Source organism: Lolium perenne, chromosome 4 (assembly GCF_019359855.2).
Source record: "Lolium perenne isolate Kyuss_39 chromosome 4, Kyuss_2.0, whole genome shotgun sequence".
Taxonomy (NCBI): domain Eukaryota; kingdom Viridiplantae; phylum Streptophyta; class Magnoliopsida; order Poales; family Poaceae; genus Lolium; species Lolium perenne.
Window position 1 is genome coordinate 308,960,675 of NC_067247.2, and position 17,916 is coordinate 308,978,590.

The 17,916-nt window shown below is 38.9% G+C and overlaps 1 long non-coding RNA gene across 1 annotated transcript; it reads right to left on the minus strand.

The window, feature by feature from the left end:
* Window positions 1-3,340: 3,340 nt before the first annotated feature.
* On the minus strand, window positions 3,341-5,807 carry LOC127296075 (uncharacterized). The gene is made up of 3 exons (XR_007848241.2): window positions 5,570-5,807; window positions 5,258-5,468; window positions 3,341-4,587 (listed from the first exon to the last, which is right to left on the minus strand). It is a non-coding gene; the product is annotated as an uncharacterized lncRNA (long non-coding RNA).
* Between the last annotated feature and the right edge of the window lie 12,109 nt (window positions 5,808-17,916).

Genomic DNA, 17,916 nt, shown 5'->3' on the forward strand with positions numbered 1-17,916 from the left:
TCTTGACTCCTAATGGTTCGATAAACCTTGGTTTCTAACTGAGGGGAACTTACTGCTGTACTCATCACACCTTCCACTTGGGGTTCCCAACGGTCGCGTGTTGTACGCGTGTCAAGCTAAATTTCTGGCGCCGTTGCCGGGGAGATCAAGACACGCTGCAAGGGGAGTCTCCACCTCCAATCTCTTTACTTTGTTTTTGTCTTGCTTTACTTTTATTTACTGCTTTGTTTGCTGCATTATATCAAAACACAAAAAAAAATTAGTTGCTAGTTTTACTTACTGTCTTGTTTGCACTCTATATCAAAAACACACAAAAAATTTAGGTACTTGCATTTGCTTTACTTATTTCATCATGTTTCCTCCTAAGTTTATTCTTAAGGATGTACCAGTAGGCCGAGGATCCATCCTCGGGAAAGATAATATAGAAGATTTTTTCACTCATATTAGTACGGTTGAAGATTTTGAAGATAGACACCTGGTAGAACTTGCTCCTACTTATGAAATTGCTGCTGCTTCTTTAGTACACATGTTAGAAGCTAGATTTGTTAACCTCAACCCCGTAATGCAGCATATGTTCCTTGAACTAAGTGATATGGAAGAAGGAGAGAAGAAAGATTTTGTCCTAGAAACTCTTCTTAAAGAATTTGAGGATATAGCCAAAGAAGCTAGAAAAGTTTTTAGTAAGCATGAGAGGCTTGGTATGATCACCGATTTTAAAAGAATACTTGAAAAGATGGATATGGATAGAATTAAGTACACTAATAATGTTAATTATGGTGGGGAGATTAAAGCACCAATACCCTGCAAGCTCCTAGCTATGCATGAAGCTCTAGATGATAATTATGCTTGGCTTGTCCCTCAAAATTTGTTTGATGAGAGTAGCAAGCCCAAGACTAATGAAAAGGGAGCCTCTGAAACTTATGTATCAAAAATACAATGCTGAGAAAACTCCAAACCCGGCTGTAGATGCATCATCTCTTGATAATACTTGATATACACTTTCTGCGCCTAGCTGAAAGGCGTTAAAGAAAAGCGCTTATGGGAGACAACCCATGTTTTTACTACTGCACTTTTATTTTATATTTGAGTCTTGGAAGTTGTTACTACTGTAGCAACCCCTCCTTATCTTAGTTTTTTTGCATTGTTGTGCCAAGTAATGTCGTTGATAGTAAGGTTCATACTAGATTTGGATTACTGCGCAGAAACAGATTTCTTTGCTGTCACGAATCTGGGCCTAATTCTCTGTAGGTAACTCAGAACATTATGCCAATTTACGTGAGTGATCCTCAGATATGTACGCAACTTTCATTCAATTTGAGCATTTTCATTTGAGCAAGTCTGGTGCCTCAATAAAATTCGTCTTTACGAACTGTTCTATTTTGACAGATTCTGCCTTTTATTTCGCATTGCCTGTTTTGCTATGCTTGATGGATTTTTCTATTCCATTAACTTTCAGTAGCTTTGAGCAATGTCCAGAAGTGTTAAGAATGATTATGTCACCTCTGAACATGTAAATTTTGATTGTGCACTAACCCTCTAATGAGTTGTTTTGAGTTTGGTGTGGAGGAAGTTTTCAAGGATCAAGAGAGGGAGATGATACAATATGATCAAGGAGAGTGAAAGCTCTAAGCTTGGGGATGCCCCGGTGGTTCACCCCTGCATATTTCAAGAAGACTCAAGCATCTAAGCTTGGGGATGCCCAAGGCATCCCCTTCTTCATCGACAACATTATCAGGTTCCTCTAGTGAAACTATATTTTTATTCCATCACATCTTATGCACTTTTGCTTGGAGCGTCGGTTTGTTTTTTGTTTTTGTTTTTTTTTGAATAAAATGGATCCTAGCATTCATTGTGTGGGAGAGAGACACGCTCCGCTGTTGCATATGGATAAATATGTCCTTAGGCTTTACTCATAGTGTTCATGGCGAAGGTTGAATCTTCTTCGTTAAATTGTTATATGGTTGGAAACGGGAAATGCTACATGTAGTAATTGGTAAAATGTCTTGAATAATTTGATACTTGGCAATTGTTGTGCTCATGTTTAAGCTCTTGCATCATATACTTTGCACCTATTAATGAAGAAATACATAGAGCTTGCTAAAATTTGGTTTGCATAATTGGTCTCTCTAAGGTCTAGATAATTTCTAGTAGAGAGTTTGAACAACAAGGAAGACGGTGTAGAGTCTTATAATGTTTACAATATGTCTTTTATGTGAGTTTTGCTGTACCGGTTCATCCTTGTGTTTGTTTCAAACAACCTTGCTAGCCTAAACCTTGTATCGAGAGGGAATACTTCTCATGCATCCAAAATCCTTGAGCCAAACACTATGCCATTTGTGTCCACCATACCTACCTACTACATGGTATTTCTCCGCCATTCCAAAGTAAATTGCTTGAGTGCTACCTTTAAAATTTCTATCCTCTACCTTTGCAATATATAGCTCATGGGACAAATAGCCTAAAAAACTATTGTGGTATTGAATATGTACTTATGCACTTTATCTCTTATTAAGTTGCTTGTTGTGCGATAACCATGTTCCTGGGGACGCCATCAACTACTCTTTGTTGAATATCATATGAGTTGCTATGCATGTCCGTCTTGTCTGAAGTAAGGGAGATTTACCACTAGAATGGTTAGAGCATGCATAATGTTAGAGAAGAACATTGGGCCGCTAACTAAAGCCATGATCCATGGTGGAAGTTTCAGTTTTGGAAAAATATCCTCAATCTCATATGAGAAAATTAACTGTTGTTGAATGCTTAAGCATTAAAGAGGAGTCCATTATTTGTTGTCTATGTTGTCCCGGTATGGATGTCTAAGTTGAGAATAATAAAAAGCGAGAAATCCAATTCGAGCTTTCTCCTTAGACCTTTGTACAAGCGGCATAGAGGTACCCCTTTGTGACACTTGGTTAAAACATATGTATTGCGGTGATAATCCAGGTAATCCGAGCTAATTAGGACAAGGTGCGGGCACTATTAGTATACTATGCATGAAGCTTGCAACTTGTAGGATATAATTTACATAACACATATGATTTATTACTACCGTTGACAAAATTGTTTCTTGTTTTCAAAACCAAAGCTCTAGCACAAATATAGCAATCAATGCTTCCCTGTGCGAAGGGCATTTCTTTTATTTTTATGTTGAGTCAGTTCACCTATCTCTCTCCACCTCAAGAAGCAAACACTTGTGTGAACTGTGCATTGATTCCTACATACTTGCATATTGCACTTGTTATATTACTTTACTGTAGCGACCTCACCTTTTAAGGTGCCGATCTCTGTGCTTATCTGTGCTAGTCCCTGGATCAATCGCTAGCACACACAGTACAAGATGTAATACCAAGAAACAAAGGTCTTTATTACATCGTATGATCCAGAATTTACATAAAGGATTACAAATTGCATAGCACAAGGCTAGCATATCATCAGAGTTTCACAACGAATAAACGTAGACAGCATGGAGTCCTTCGTCTTCATGTGCCACAGGCGAGCATGTTGAGGATAGACTCGTAACCCCTAACGTTTCCTTACTCATCGTCTGAAAAACCTGCAACATGATACGTTGCAGCCACGAATGGTCAATACATTTGAATTGTATTGGCAAGGACACTTTTGTGGACTCAAAAGGCATCCTATACCTACGTGCACATCTGGCTGGTAGAGCTCAGGTTCATTTTGCATAAAGCCAATTTTTTCCTATCATTTATCAAAACATTTTCTTTCAATCTAATTAACAGTAACATTGGTAAATCCCCAATGTACCAATTAACAGTAACATTGGTAAAGCCCCAATGTACCTTCCTACCCTTGTTCACCCATCAAATTTTATTTAAGAAATTGGGATGAGGAGATCTTCGAACAAAGACTTGTCAGTTCGCTCAAGTTGTCCATAACCGGGGACACGGCTAAGTACTTAGATTTACACTCTCGAGAGGTTGTACACCTTTTCCCACATGGCCAGGTCAATCCTTCTACCTCGTTGCACATTTTGCTTAAGGACAGGTGTAGACCGTGGCCGAGACCTTCTGTGTGTAATCGCCCGAACCATTCCCTAAGGGCCACGCCCCCACCTACAGTATCCCTCTACCACCACCTGGCCCCTAGGATCCGGGTTCATACAACATACTTTGTCAAGCCAGAGCCATAGTAGCATGTGGTTGTACGGGAAGCTAATGAGCAAGGTTTGTCTACAATCTCTTTAAGCCTGGGTGACTTTCCGCAAGTGTGCACTAGCACCAGGGTCTTGCCCCCTGATACAGCCACCCTCTCCATAACTCCACCATTCACCCAGGTAATTCATTAAACTTAGTTGTTTTTCCTTAACCTCTATCAAAACATTTTCCATGGCATAGCAGGTAACAACTAAATTTAATGGCGGCTAAAGGAGTCTAGGAGTGGTGTACATAAACTACTAGGATTTATTAGCAGGCATAAAGCATAAACCCTAGACATGTCTACTATAAAAACACTACGGTGCAAGAATTAAAGCTGGGACTTTTGGTGTGTGTCACTTGCCTTGGTGAGAGGACGAGTTGGTACACTCTTCGCAGAAACACTCGTTGCAATCAACACAACCACAATCTACAAACAAACATTTTCACTACATAAACACATAGCAACACATATACAATCGCAAATAAAATATGGATGCAATATGTGGATTAAACATGAACAACACACTTAATATGTTCTCTGGTTTCAACTATATGCATGATGCCATGGTACAATTTTAATGTTGCATTAATAAAAAAAAACATTTCCTATCATTAGAAAAGATCTACAACACTAAACAGATACTACAAGAGAAATGTATAGGTAACATTTTTATTTTATAATGCTACTGTACAGGGGGTTCAATTCTCTGCTAAATGCGAAAGGAATTACTTAAAAATATTTTGTAGAAATATTTATATGGCCAAAATACTCTATTTGAGTTTCTGCAAAAACTGTGTACAAATATGATGCAAAAGTGCAATATTATGTGTCTATTGTATTCTACACATTTTTATGAATCCAGGGACATCTCATTTGTTAAATTTCGATAAACGGAACTAAAGATATGATTTTCTAAAGATGAAGCATGGCATGTCCTTAATTATCCGAAAATTGGAACAGATGTGACAAGTGGCCGATTCTGATTGGTTAGTACCCCTTCATCTAAGTGATCTACTTCTAGCCTTAGGATCTAGATCTTGTGGTTCAATGTGAATAAGGAAAGCAAAGAAGAAAACAAAGTGAGAAGCTCACGTACGGGAACAAGTCACTTAAAAGAAAACGCGGTCGTTATGGTCGGCTCTTGAGGTCGTTGATGTTCCTGCGATCCCTGGCGTAATGAAGCAGATGAAGGTATTAAAGATTAAGATTACGAGGAGAACTTGATGAAGAAGTCACGGACGTTGAGGTGCACTGTTTCGCCGGAAAACCTCTCGCGTACGTTCTCACAGTCGAAGATGGCGCCGTCGCTGTGGTGCACCAAAAATCACGAAACAACATCTGAGAGATGCGCAAGGAAGAAATAGGAAGTTTGGAAGAAACTAGAGATCAAACCGTGGACTGAGCTCACCGAATTCGACGATATAATGCGGCAGTACCGCGGACTTGCGAGGCCAAATTCGAGCAGCCTGGAGGCTCTCGGTCTGTGTGGTTTGAGGGGAAATGAAGAGGAGGGTGTGGAGCTTAAGTAGGAACAAACGGCTCGTTAAATGGTGGCTTAAAACGCCCGGAATCAATTGACGAGTAAACACACGGAAACTGAAAACGTAGGCAGTCATAGTTGTGTCCGTTCGTGGCTGAAGATTGATGACGATGATGTGGCAGTAGGGCCCATATGGCAGCAAGGAAGGAAAAGAAAAAGAGTGGAGGAGCAGCCTGGGGATGTTGCTTGCCGATGCCTTGAGCTGGCCTTGGCCGCTCGGCAGTCGCGCGCCCTGGCTGGGTCGGCTCGTTTTGAGCTGTCCTCGCCAGTGCTCCGTTCCTTTTTTTTCTTTTAACTGTTTTAATATTTGAATTAATTTGAAAATTGAATTTGATCAAAAGTGAGTCAAATCAAATCAGAAAATATAAATAAAATATCAGAGGATTTCTTATTCAATGAAGAATATTTTGAAATCACTTTTAGTTTGAAAATATTTTGATAAATTCGAATTGGGCACATAGGCCTATATGGCTTTATTTGCCTTTCTTCGGATTTAAGGTTTCTTTATAAATTTGAATTTCGCTCGAATTTTTCCTAAGTAATGCAAAGATGCCATGATGCTTATGAATGCAATGCATGTTTTTTGAAAACTCCATTTTTGGAAAATAGTTTTAAGTAACACCAATTTTTTTTTTATTTCATTGTAAATTTTAAATCAAGACAACCAACCAACCTTAATTTTATTTTTATTTCACATTTCAAAATTTGGAAAATTTTGGGATGTGACAGACTACCACCCTTAAAAGAAATCTCGTCCCCGAGATTTGAAGAGGCTAGAAAGAAAAATAGGTTTGGCATATGTCGAGGTGGGCTACCACCCTTAAAAGAAACTTTTGTAGGTAGTCTTAGGTCTTGTGTTTAGGATAAGCTCATCTTGGATACACTTGGCACATCCGAGGATATGACTTAACAATAGGTTATCTTTGGAAAAAAAAAATCTATGGCTTCTGGGTTAAATCTAAGAGGCGAATGTTTATTCACATATAGTGAACAACATATCTCTTCAAAGTGATTTGAGTATGTCTTTTATCATGGTTGGGCTTCTATCCATATAGGTAGGTGGTTGACTACTTTTGGCACTAAGAGGTCACTCTTGGGGTCAATCAGGAGACCAAAATATGAAAACTTCATGAAATCCTTCATCATTTTCTTCTTGGTGTCTTCGACGATCGTCCACTACCTCTAAACTAGTGGTTGGATCTTCAATCTCACACGTAGTCCTACGCTTGGCAGCACTTGCCTACTATAAAGGTATAATATTTATCCATCCTAAGGTTCAGGTTTATCAGCGACGTCTCACTTGTAGGTACGTCTCTCTAGATTTACCATTCCTCGTAACAAGAGCGAACAATATGAGTAGTCGTCATGGGGGCCAGTCCATGTCGCACCCAATCATTGCTTTGTATTCAGTTTGGTACATCTCGTATTCTAACCCTTGGTCAACCTCACAAGTTTGACAAAAACTTCCATGGAGAATTGAATCAATGTTTCAATCCCCATTATTGAATTGTTTTGAAAACATCTCTATCGATCCTTAACTACGGTTTTGCGTATCTCACGCTCTATGCTTCTTCACCTTGATAGGAAACATCAAGATTGGTTTCCCTAGTGTTGTCTTCATGGCGAGTTGCCGAGAAAACATTCTCTGGGTTGGGTATAGATGAGAATAGATAGAAAGATTCTAAGGGAGAATTCCTACCCAAACACAGCAAATCAAAGCAATTCAGCAAACAACAATCATCTAACAAGCATCAAGCAACATGGTTCAAACAAAAACAAACTATTTAGTATGGTCATACCACAATTTGGTAAGATCATTACTTTCTTATCCTATCGCTGGTTCAATAAAGAAAACTAATGGTGGTCTCATCTATTTCTATATTGGATGCATCAAGTTTCTATTCTACTCCTTCATTGTATCTTCGTGTGTTGTGCCGTCTGCATCGAAGTCTTTCTTCAAGTTCTTCATTGGTCTTCCATGAAACACTTCCGCGGAATTGAAGAATATCACATGAAGCATCAGTCCCTCACTTCAGGAACAAGGTCAAAATCTCTACTTCCTTGATGGATTTCATAAGGTAGGTCATCTAAGGCAAGAGGAAAACATTTCTGAAGATGGAATAGATGAGTAGTACTAGAAGCACGCTTTTTTTGAAATAGGATTAGACAAAAATTTCATCCTAGGGTCTTCCTATTTCTAATCCAAACCTAGGGTCACGAACCTACGGTCAACACAATGCTCTGATACCATCTGTAGCGACCTCACCTTTTAAGGTGCCGATCTCTGTGCTTATCTGTGCTAGTCCCTGGATCAATCGCTAGCACACACAGTACAAGATGTAATACCAAGAAACAAAGGTCTTTATTACATCGTATGATCCAGAATTTACATAAAGGATTACAAATTGCATAGCACAAGGCTAGCATATCATCAGAGTTTCACAACGAATAAACGTAGACAGCATGGAGTCCTTCGTCTTCATGTGCCACAGGCGAGCATGTTGAGGATAGACTCGTAACCCCTAACGTTTCCTTACTCATCGTCTGAAAAACCTGCAACATGATACGTTGCAGCCACGAATGGTCAATACATTTGAATTGTATTGGCAAGGACACTTTTGTGGACTCAAAAGGCATCCTATACCTACGTGCACATCTGGCTGGTAGAGCTCAGGTTCATTTTGCATAAAGCCAATTTTTTCCTATCATTTATCAAAACATTTTCTTTCAATCTAATTAACAGTAACATTGGTAAATCCCCAATGTACCAATTAACAGTAACATTGGTAAAGCCCCAATGTACCTTCCTACCCTTGTTCACCCATCAAATTTTATTTAAGAAATTGGGATGAGGAGATCTTCGAACAAAGACTTGTCAGTTCGCTCAAGTTGTCCATAACCGGGGACACGGCTAAGTACTTAGATTTACACTCTCGAGAGGTTGTACACCTTTTCCCACATGGCCAGGTCAATCCTTCTACCTCGTTGCACATTTTGCTTAAGGACAGGTGTAGACCGTGGCCGAGACCTTCTGTGTGTAATCGCCCGAACCATTCCCTAAGGGCCACGCCCCCACCTACAGTATCCCTCTACCACCACCTGGCCCCTAGGATCCGGGTTCATACAACATACTTTGTCAAGCCAGAGCCATAGTAGCATGTGGTTGTACGGGAAGCTAATGAGCAAGGTTTGTCTACAATCTCTTTAAGCCTGGGTGACTTTCCGCAAGTGTGCACTAGCACCGGGTCTTGCCCCCTGATACTGACCACCCTCTCCATAACTCCACCATTCACCCAGGTAATTCATTAAACTTAGTTGTTTTTCCTTAACCTCTATCAAAACATTTTCCATGGCATAGCAGGTAACAACTAAATTTAATGGCGGCTAAAGGAGTCTAGGAGTGGTGTACATAAACTACTAGGATTTATTAGCAGGCATAAAGCATAAACCCTAGACATGTCTACTATAAAAACACTACGGTGCAAGAATTAAAGCTGGGACTTTTGGTGTGTGTCACTTGCCTTGGTGAGAGGACGAGTTGGTACACTCTTCGCAGAAACACTCGTTGCAATCAACACAACCACAATCTACAAACAAACATTTTCACTACATAAACACATAGCAACACATATACAATCGCAAATAAAATATGGATGCAATATGTGGATTAAACATGAACAACACACTTAATATGTTCTCTGGTTTCAACTATATGCATGATGCCATGGTACAATTTTAATGTTGCATTAATAAAAAAAAACATTTCCTATCATTAGAAAAGATCTACAACACTAAACAGATACTACAAGAGAAATGTATAGGTAACATTTTTATTTTATAATGCTACTGTACAGGGGGTTCAATTCTCTGCTAAATGCGAAAGGAATTACTTAAAAATATTTTGTAGAAATATTTATATGGCCAAAATACTCTATTTGAGTTTCTGCAAAAACTGTGTACAAATATGATGCAAAAGTGCAATATTATGTGTCTATTGTATTCTACACATTTTTATGAATCCAGGGACATCTCATTTGTTAAATTTCGATAAACGGAACTAAAGATATGATTTTCTAAAGATGAAGCATGGCATGTCCTTAATTATCCGAAAATTGGAACAGATGTGACAAGTGGCCGATTCTGATTGGTTAGTACCCCTTCATCTAAGTGATCTACTTCTAGCCTTAGGATCTAGATCTTGTGGTTCAATGTGAATAAGGAAAGCAAAGAAGAAAACAAAGTGAGAAGCTCACGTACGGGAACAAGTCACTTAAAAGAAAACGCGGTCGTTATGGTCGGCTCTTGAGGTCGTTGATGTTCCTGCGATCCCTGGCGTAATGAAGCAGATGAAGGTATTAAAGATTAAGATTACGAGGAGAACTTGATGAAGAAGTCACGGACGTTGAGGTGCACTGTTTCGCCGGAAAACCTCTCGCCTACGTTCTCACAGTCGAAGATGGCGCCGTCGCTGTGGTGCACCAAAAATCACGAAACAACATCTGAGAGATGCGCAAGGAAGAAATAGGAAGTTTGGAAGAAACTAGAGATCAAACCGTGGACTGAGCTCACCGAATTCGACGATATAATGCGGCAGTACCGCGGACTTGCGAGGCCAAATTCGAGCAGCCTGGAGGCTCTCGGTCTGTGTGGTTTGAGGGGAAATGAAGAGGAGGGTGTGGAGCTTAAGTAGGAACAAACGGCTCGTTAAATGGTGGCTTAAAACGCCCGGAATCAATTGACGAGTAAACACACGGAAACTGAAAACGTAGGCAGTCATAGTTGTGTCCGTTCGTGGCTGAAGATTGATGACGATGATGTGGCAGTAGGGCCCATATGGCAGCAAGGAAGGAAAAGAAAAAGAGTGGAGGAGCAGCCTGGGGATGTTGCTTGCCGATGCCTTGAGCTGGCCTTGGCCGCTCGGCAGTCGCGCGCCCTGGCTGGGTCGGCTCGTTTTGAGCTGTCCTGGCCAGTGCTCCGTTCTTTTTTTTTCTTTTAACTGTTTTAATATTTGAATTAATTTGAAAATTGAATTTGATCAAAAGTGAGTCAAATCAAATCAGAAAATATAAATAAAATATCAGAGGATTTCTTATTCAATGAAGAATATTTTGAAATCACTTTTAGTTTGAAAATATTTTGATAAATTCGAATTGGGCACATAGGCCTATATGGCTTTATTTGCCTTTCTTCGGATTTAAGGTTTCTTTATAAATTTGAATTTCGCTCGAATTTTTCCTAAGTAATGCAAAGATGCCATGATGCTTATGAATGCAATGCATGTTTTTTGAAAACTCCATTTTTGGAAAATAGTTTTAAGTAACACCAATTTTTTTTTTATTTCATTGTAAATTTTAAATCAAGACAACCAACCAACCTTAATTTTATTTTTATTTCACATTTCAAAATTTGGAAAATTTTGGGATGTGACATTTACATTGACAATATCCATGAGATATACATGTTACAAGTTGAAAGCAACCACTGAAACTTAATCTTCCTTTGTGTTGCTTCAATGCCTTTTCTTTGAATTATTGCTTTATGAGTTAACTCTTATGCAAGACTTATTGATGCTTGTCTTGAAAGTACTATTCATGAAAAGTCTTTGTTATATGATTCAATTGTTTACTCATGTCATTTACCATTGTTTTAATCGCTGCATTCATTACATGTGCTTACAATAGTATGATCAAGGTTATGATGGCATGTCACTCCAGAAATTATCTTTGTTATCGTTTACCTACTCGGGACGAGCAGGAACTAAGCTTGGGGACGCTGATACGTCTCCGACGTATCGATAATTTCTTATGTTCCATGCCACATTATTGATGATATCTACATGTTTTATGCATACTTTATGTCATATTTATGCATTTTCTGGCACTAACCTATTAACGAGATGCCGAAGAGCCGATTCTTTGTTTTATGCTGTTTTTGGTTTCAGAAATCCTAGTAAGGAAATATTCTCGGAATTGGACGAAATCAACGCCCAGGGGCCTATTTTCACACGAAGCTTCCAGAAGACCGAAGGAGTCACGAAGTGGGGCCACGAGGTGGCGACACAGCAGGGCGGCGCGGCCTGGCCCTTGGCCGCGCCGGCCTGGCGTGTGGGGCCCTCGTGTGGCCCCCTGACCTATCTCCTCCGCCTATTTAAAGCCTTCGTCGTGAAACCTGTAATATCCCAGGTTTAGAGGCTATAAAATGAGAGAACACCAAAGTGTGCATTGCATTCATGCATAGAAAATCCGGGGAATTTTCGCGCTTTCAAATAAAACTTACCACGATGGCGAAGTTTCACTTGACTTGATGGAATTGAAGTAGATCATCAAGTCAAGCGCTATAAACTTCACTGTGATCTTTGCTAAAACCTTGTTTTGGGTAAAGATGATTTGATCTATGGATTAGATCAAATAGAATTAGATTTATATCAACACATTCTTTAAGAATCAAACCCTAACTTATTAACACTTAAAAGTTAGCAACTACCTTTGTGTGTAAATTAATTCACTTCTAAACTTATTACCAAATAAGGTAAACCACAGGGTCTCAAGTGCATAAAAGCCACACATTCTTATTTAAATCATAACTTATTAAGTATATGGAATATCATAAAACTAAATCCATTTACATTACGATTTATAGTTCAAACTATTTGAATCAAACTGACTATGAGTATTTTGAAACTCATATGATCATGCCTTGGTGAAATCAAACACCAACTATCCAAATTTGAGGAATAACCTTCAACCTTGATCTTTTGATCAATATTATAATATAAATCCAATCCAATATGATATAGTGACTCATCCACAATAATAACACCATCCACAAGATATTTAGTAAAAAAATGCCACTTGGCTATCCAAAAATAAATCATATGAGAGGATAATGATCTTGCCACATAGGATGAAAATATCTACATGACTTGCTTTCCAAGCTATGCCACCTCAAGCTCAAAGGATTTCTATGGATGAGGGCATGACACCCAAGCACCTTACTCATCAAACCAACACAAGAGTCACCACCTATGTGTCATGATACTAGAGCTTGCCCAAGCCTATAAATAGAGCCACACCCTTCATCCATATGATCACCTTGTAGCATGATGCAAGGAAACCTAACACTTGAGACCTTCCATATGAATTAGCTAGGATCAAGATGAAGAAGCTAGGAGGTGGAGGCATACCACAAGAAGAAGGTTTATCAGATTTCCTGAAGAACAAGCTACAGAAAATACCAAGGTAGAATCCCTAGGCAAACCATATATTTAGAGGATCATATCATCATATCTTGAGTAGGACCTTAGGCTATTACAAGACATTTAGAAGTGAGAGAGATTATAGATGCTAACCATAGCCATGTCTATCCTAGAGAATTTTAGAGTAGTATTACATCTTACTTGTTTAAACCAACCTTTAATCTTGTAGATGAGAGCCATGTTCCATTAGTGAAACATAACCAAAGCTTATGCTCATATTCTAATCCTAGTTGTGTATCACATTAGTGACCACTACTTAGACCCTAAACTACATTTGAATTCCAACCCATGGATTAACTTGGATTATAACTAGAACCCTACCATACCTCATGCCTATTTATACTTCAATTTAGTGAAGCTTATGCAAAACTCTAAACCTTTCAAATAGAATTCACACCACATAGAATATTATGTCCCCACTTGTGTATCACGTGTCACAAGTATAATCCAAGCCATATATACCTACAGACTAGATTCCATTTGGTGAGTAGAGTAAAACCAATAACCAGTTCCACTTTGATTTCCAATTACCTTGTTTAGTTGCCCAAATGGAAAATTGGGTCATAATTAAACCATCACCTTAACAAGTGAATTAACCATAATGAGTTTAGGATCTATTTTAAATGATTCAAGTTAGAAATTTGCTAACCAAGATTAATAAATATAAAGTTATCCAACCATCTTCTTAAACCCTAAGAACCCACATGAAATCATAAACTCATTCCACTCTCAACACCATTTAATTAAAGCTTCAACCATAATTACATTACATGTAAACAATACATTAGTTAGACCTAATAATGTTTTCACCATTCACATGTTCTAAATTTCAAACCATTGAAATGGATCTGGTTCCTAAATTAAAAAGGAATTGAGATGGATATCAAAACCCATTTCTATTTCAATTAAAACCCCACACAATATCAACCTAATAATAAATTGAATATGTATTTAAAAAGTAACCCTAGGCAGTAAACGATAGTATTAAGTTATCTTGTTATCCATCATTGAGAACCTGTAAAATAAAATAGAAATCAGATTTGAATTCAAATAACAAAATTCAAAATAGAAAATAAAAACAGAAAAGGAAAAGGAAAATAGAGAGAGAAGCTAACCTGGCAGGCCACCGCAGTCCTTGGACAGCCCAGCATCATCTCCACGCTAGCCCATCAACTCGACCCAATCCACCCAATACCAGCCCACGCAGCGAATCGGTACCAAACAGAAAAAACCATGGTCGTCTTCTTCTCCGGAGACGACAGCGCGATGGAGGAGCCTGGCCACCTCACCGTCGATGATAAGCCTGACTCCGGATGCTGCAGGCCATCTCAGAACCTAGCCCAATCTATCTCGCGTCCGAGTCTATCTTAAATCGCCACGATTCGCGCTCGAAACCCTAACCGCATGACCGCCACATCCTGGCCGCAGGTCGTCGATGCTCGCCGTCGATGTTGACCTCGTCAGGAGCTATAAATAGGAGGGGAGGATCGCCGTGGAAGCCCTAATCGTTGCCACCTCACCTCATTATCTCTCGTTCTCTCTTTCTTCCACATTGCACCAATCTCTATCGCCGGTGACCTCCATGGCGCCGTCGATTGAGAGCACCCCGGAGACCGTCGAGTGGCTTGGAGGATGCGCGAGAGCCTACAGATCATCCTCGTGGAAGGAATCGAGGAGGGGAGGTCTCAACTTCCGCCAATCGATAGTTCCCTTTGATCGGCATCCCGCAGAAAATCGAAGCTTGTCATCGTCCTCGTCTCCGGCAGACTCCGTCGAGCATCTGGGAAGCATCAAGGTGAGCAGGCGCGTCGAATGAGCTATTTCTTGCTTCCTAAAGATCATCCAAGCGTTAGTTCATATGTTGGCCGGACTGCGCCGCCGCAGATGAGTTCGCCGGAGCAACTCCGGTGACCTCCAGGTGGTGGCGTTGATACTATCTTGCTCAGCATCGAGTACTAGTTCGAACGCAATAGGTTAGGTAGTTTCTGGGGGTCTCTAGCCGTCGTTCTTTTGCTCGCCGGAGCATCGCCGGCGTTCTCTCCGTCGAGGTGATGTGGAGGAGGGACCCGTTGCTTGTGTTGACTCGGTCCACTGCCAACGAGGCAGGTGACCTGGACTAGGTCCCACCTGTCTGTCTCTAGGGCTAGGAGTGAACCGGTACATCTAGTATTTAGTTTAATTTCAAATTCCAGTAAATTCCTGAAACTTTGCAAAATCATAGAAATTTCATTTCAACTCAGAAAAATATAAATAATATATCAAAATGCTCACAAAAATAAACTCTATTCAAATAAAATATAAAACAAAAATGTGTGACAACATGAAAATCCATTTATTTTTAACTTCTTTAATTATGCCTTTTCATGTATTTAAAATGCAAATTGAATCCAATAAATAATTAAGTTCCAAAATTAAATTTTAACTATTCAGTAACTAAGTAAAAAGTTAGGATTAATTTCTTTATCATAGTTGCATTAACTTAATTATTAATGGTAATTCATAAACCCTAATTGCAAATTACTATTTTCTACTTTCTTTAAATAGTAATAACTCAAGAAAATATTATAAGCCAATATTATTTTAGTAAATCAAAACTTATTTACTTAAACCTCTTTAGTTAACAAGTTAATTATTTTAAACCCTAACAACAATTATTAAACCCTGATTCTTAATGAAACCTAAATAGAAGTTGCTCTAATTATTAAATCTTGTGAAAATTAATGAAATGTCAAACCATTACTAATTTTAATTCAAAGTAATTAGTAACCACCACTATATTGCCAAATCATCATTTTAGGAGTTGTACCATAATTTAGAAACCTTAGTTTTAATTTAAGTAAGACATTGATCTCATTATTTCATGTGTTCATCCATAGTAGTTGCAAACCTAAAACCCTAGGGATTTAATCCATGTGATCATTACACTTTAGAAGCAACTCTAAAACCCTAATTTTGTGTCACATGTGATCATGTGAGATTCACTTAACATATAGAACCTCAATAAGAAACCAATGAATGCATGCTTATGATCCACTAACATAAACCATGTCATATGAGATTATCATTCCATGTCCCTATTCTTAATTAAAACCTATATGATCCACTGGTGCCACCTAAGTATAAACCCTAACTTGTTAATTGAATTAGTATCATTAACCACTATTACCATATACCATACCATTAAAATCAACCTCAATCATCCAACCCTAGTAGAATTATAATAATGAACCCTAGTACCAACCTTGTGTAGCAATTCACAACACATGCTCCTATTTCCACTAAACTCTACTTAGGAAATGATAAGTCACTTAGCTTAGAAGCAATTAAAGATTACTTAGTGAAGCAATTGTGAAACCATAGTAAACCCTAATAGCTAATTTATAGAACCATCTTGACCATCATCCTTTGATATGATACCATAATCAATCATAGTAATAAACCTGTCAATACTTGTTATATATAGAACCAACCCAAGTTAAGAACCAACTAGTTCCTATTAGTGAAACTAAATGAATCCAATAGTAAACCCTAGAAAGCCATCACACCTATGTATAGTAGTTCATGTTCTTATTTAACCTGTTCTTCAAAAGTTATTCATTTGAAGTACAAATGTTAATCAAACCTTAGAAGCCCTAATCCTTCTTTGAAATACTAAATATTTCCAAAACAACCTGTTCTTCAAAAGTTATTCTTTTGAAGTATAGCATAAGTAATCATCAACCATGTTCTGTAGAACTTAAAATTGACAAATGTTCTTTACATACTATTCCATCACTATTCTTATGTGTATGATTGTTATGATGCCTTATATCACTTGGTGATGATGCTAATATAACCAAACCCTAATAAGAACCTTGTTTGAGAACCATTCTAAAAGTGCAACCAACCCTAAAGAAATCTTTACAACTCATACATCCTTAATCATCGAGGTTAGATTACGCTCGGGACGATTGCATCTCATACTATGCATTATAGCATCTTTGCCAGTTCTTTAAACACTGTCCTTACCGGACGATGATGGTATTTCAGCATTTGGAGTTCTCACGTATCGAAGCTTTTGCCTGCATAATCTTGCAGTCAAGAAAGGCAAGTTCATCGCTTGCTCATGTCATTTGATTATTTGTATCAAATTATATGCAAAGTACTATACTTATCACTCATGCATTGAAAAGCAAAGTATTATTTTACAATTATGAATATGACTATGTGGTGGGCAATGGAACCATGGTATGTGTTGATATGGTGGAGGTTCCATTGCATGGGTTGTATCACCCTAGGACTAATTACCAATGCCGCCCAGTGATTCTAGCACCGTACATATCGCGTTATCCATAAGATCTATAATGGCTCTGGGGAAGTCAGCTGTATCTTTTCCCTTCTGCACGCCAACGGATCGGAGAGCCGGTGGGGTGCTGGAGGCACTGCCGCAATAGGTTGGGAAATCCTTTTAAATCCCCATCCATTAGTGATGATAAGCTCTTCGATCTATGAGGGATTGTCCGGAGTACACCATGAGTAAAGCCGTATTATCGGGGGAAGTCTACTGGAGGTGTACGGTTGGACAAAAGGGTGGGTTTGCAGGGTCGCGGAGAAGGCAGTGATTGGCTTGGATCTTATACTGGGCCTCACACCAAAGGAAGTGTGGACGAGCTGAGGACATACTCTCAGCCGGCAACATGGTTAAGATCTCTTGTGGGGTAAAGTAACGCACCTCTGCAGAGGGTATCAAGAATTGTGACTGTCACTCCTGTTAGGAAGGCTGCGAGCAGCGAGAAAGGAACTCCACGAAGTTCTAGTCAACTGTGAAGTAGCGGGCATAGTTTTCAGAATAAAATAAACCTTTTGAAGAAATGATTACAAAAACTTGCATTGGCCTATGACTTTACGGTCTATGGCTGTAGCTAGTGCATGATACACATATTTCCTAATATGAACTTGCTGAGTACGCTCGTACTCATAT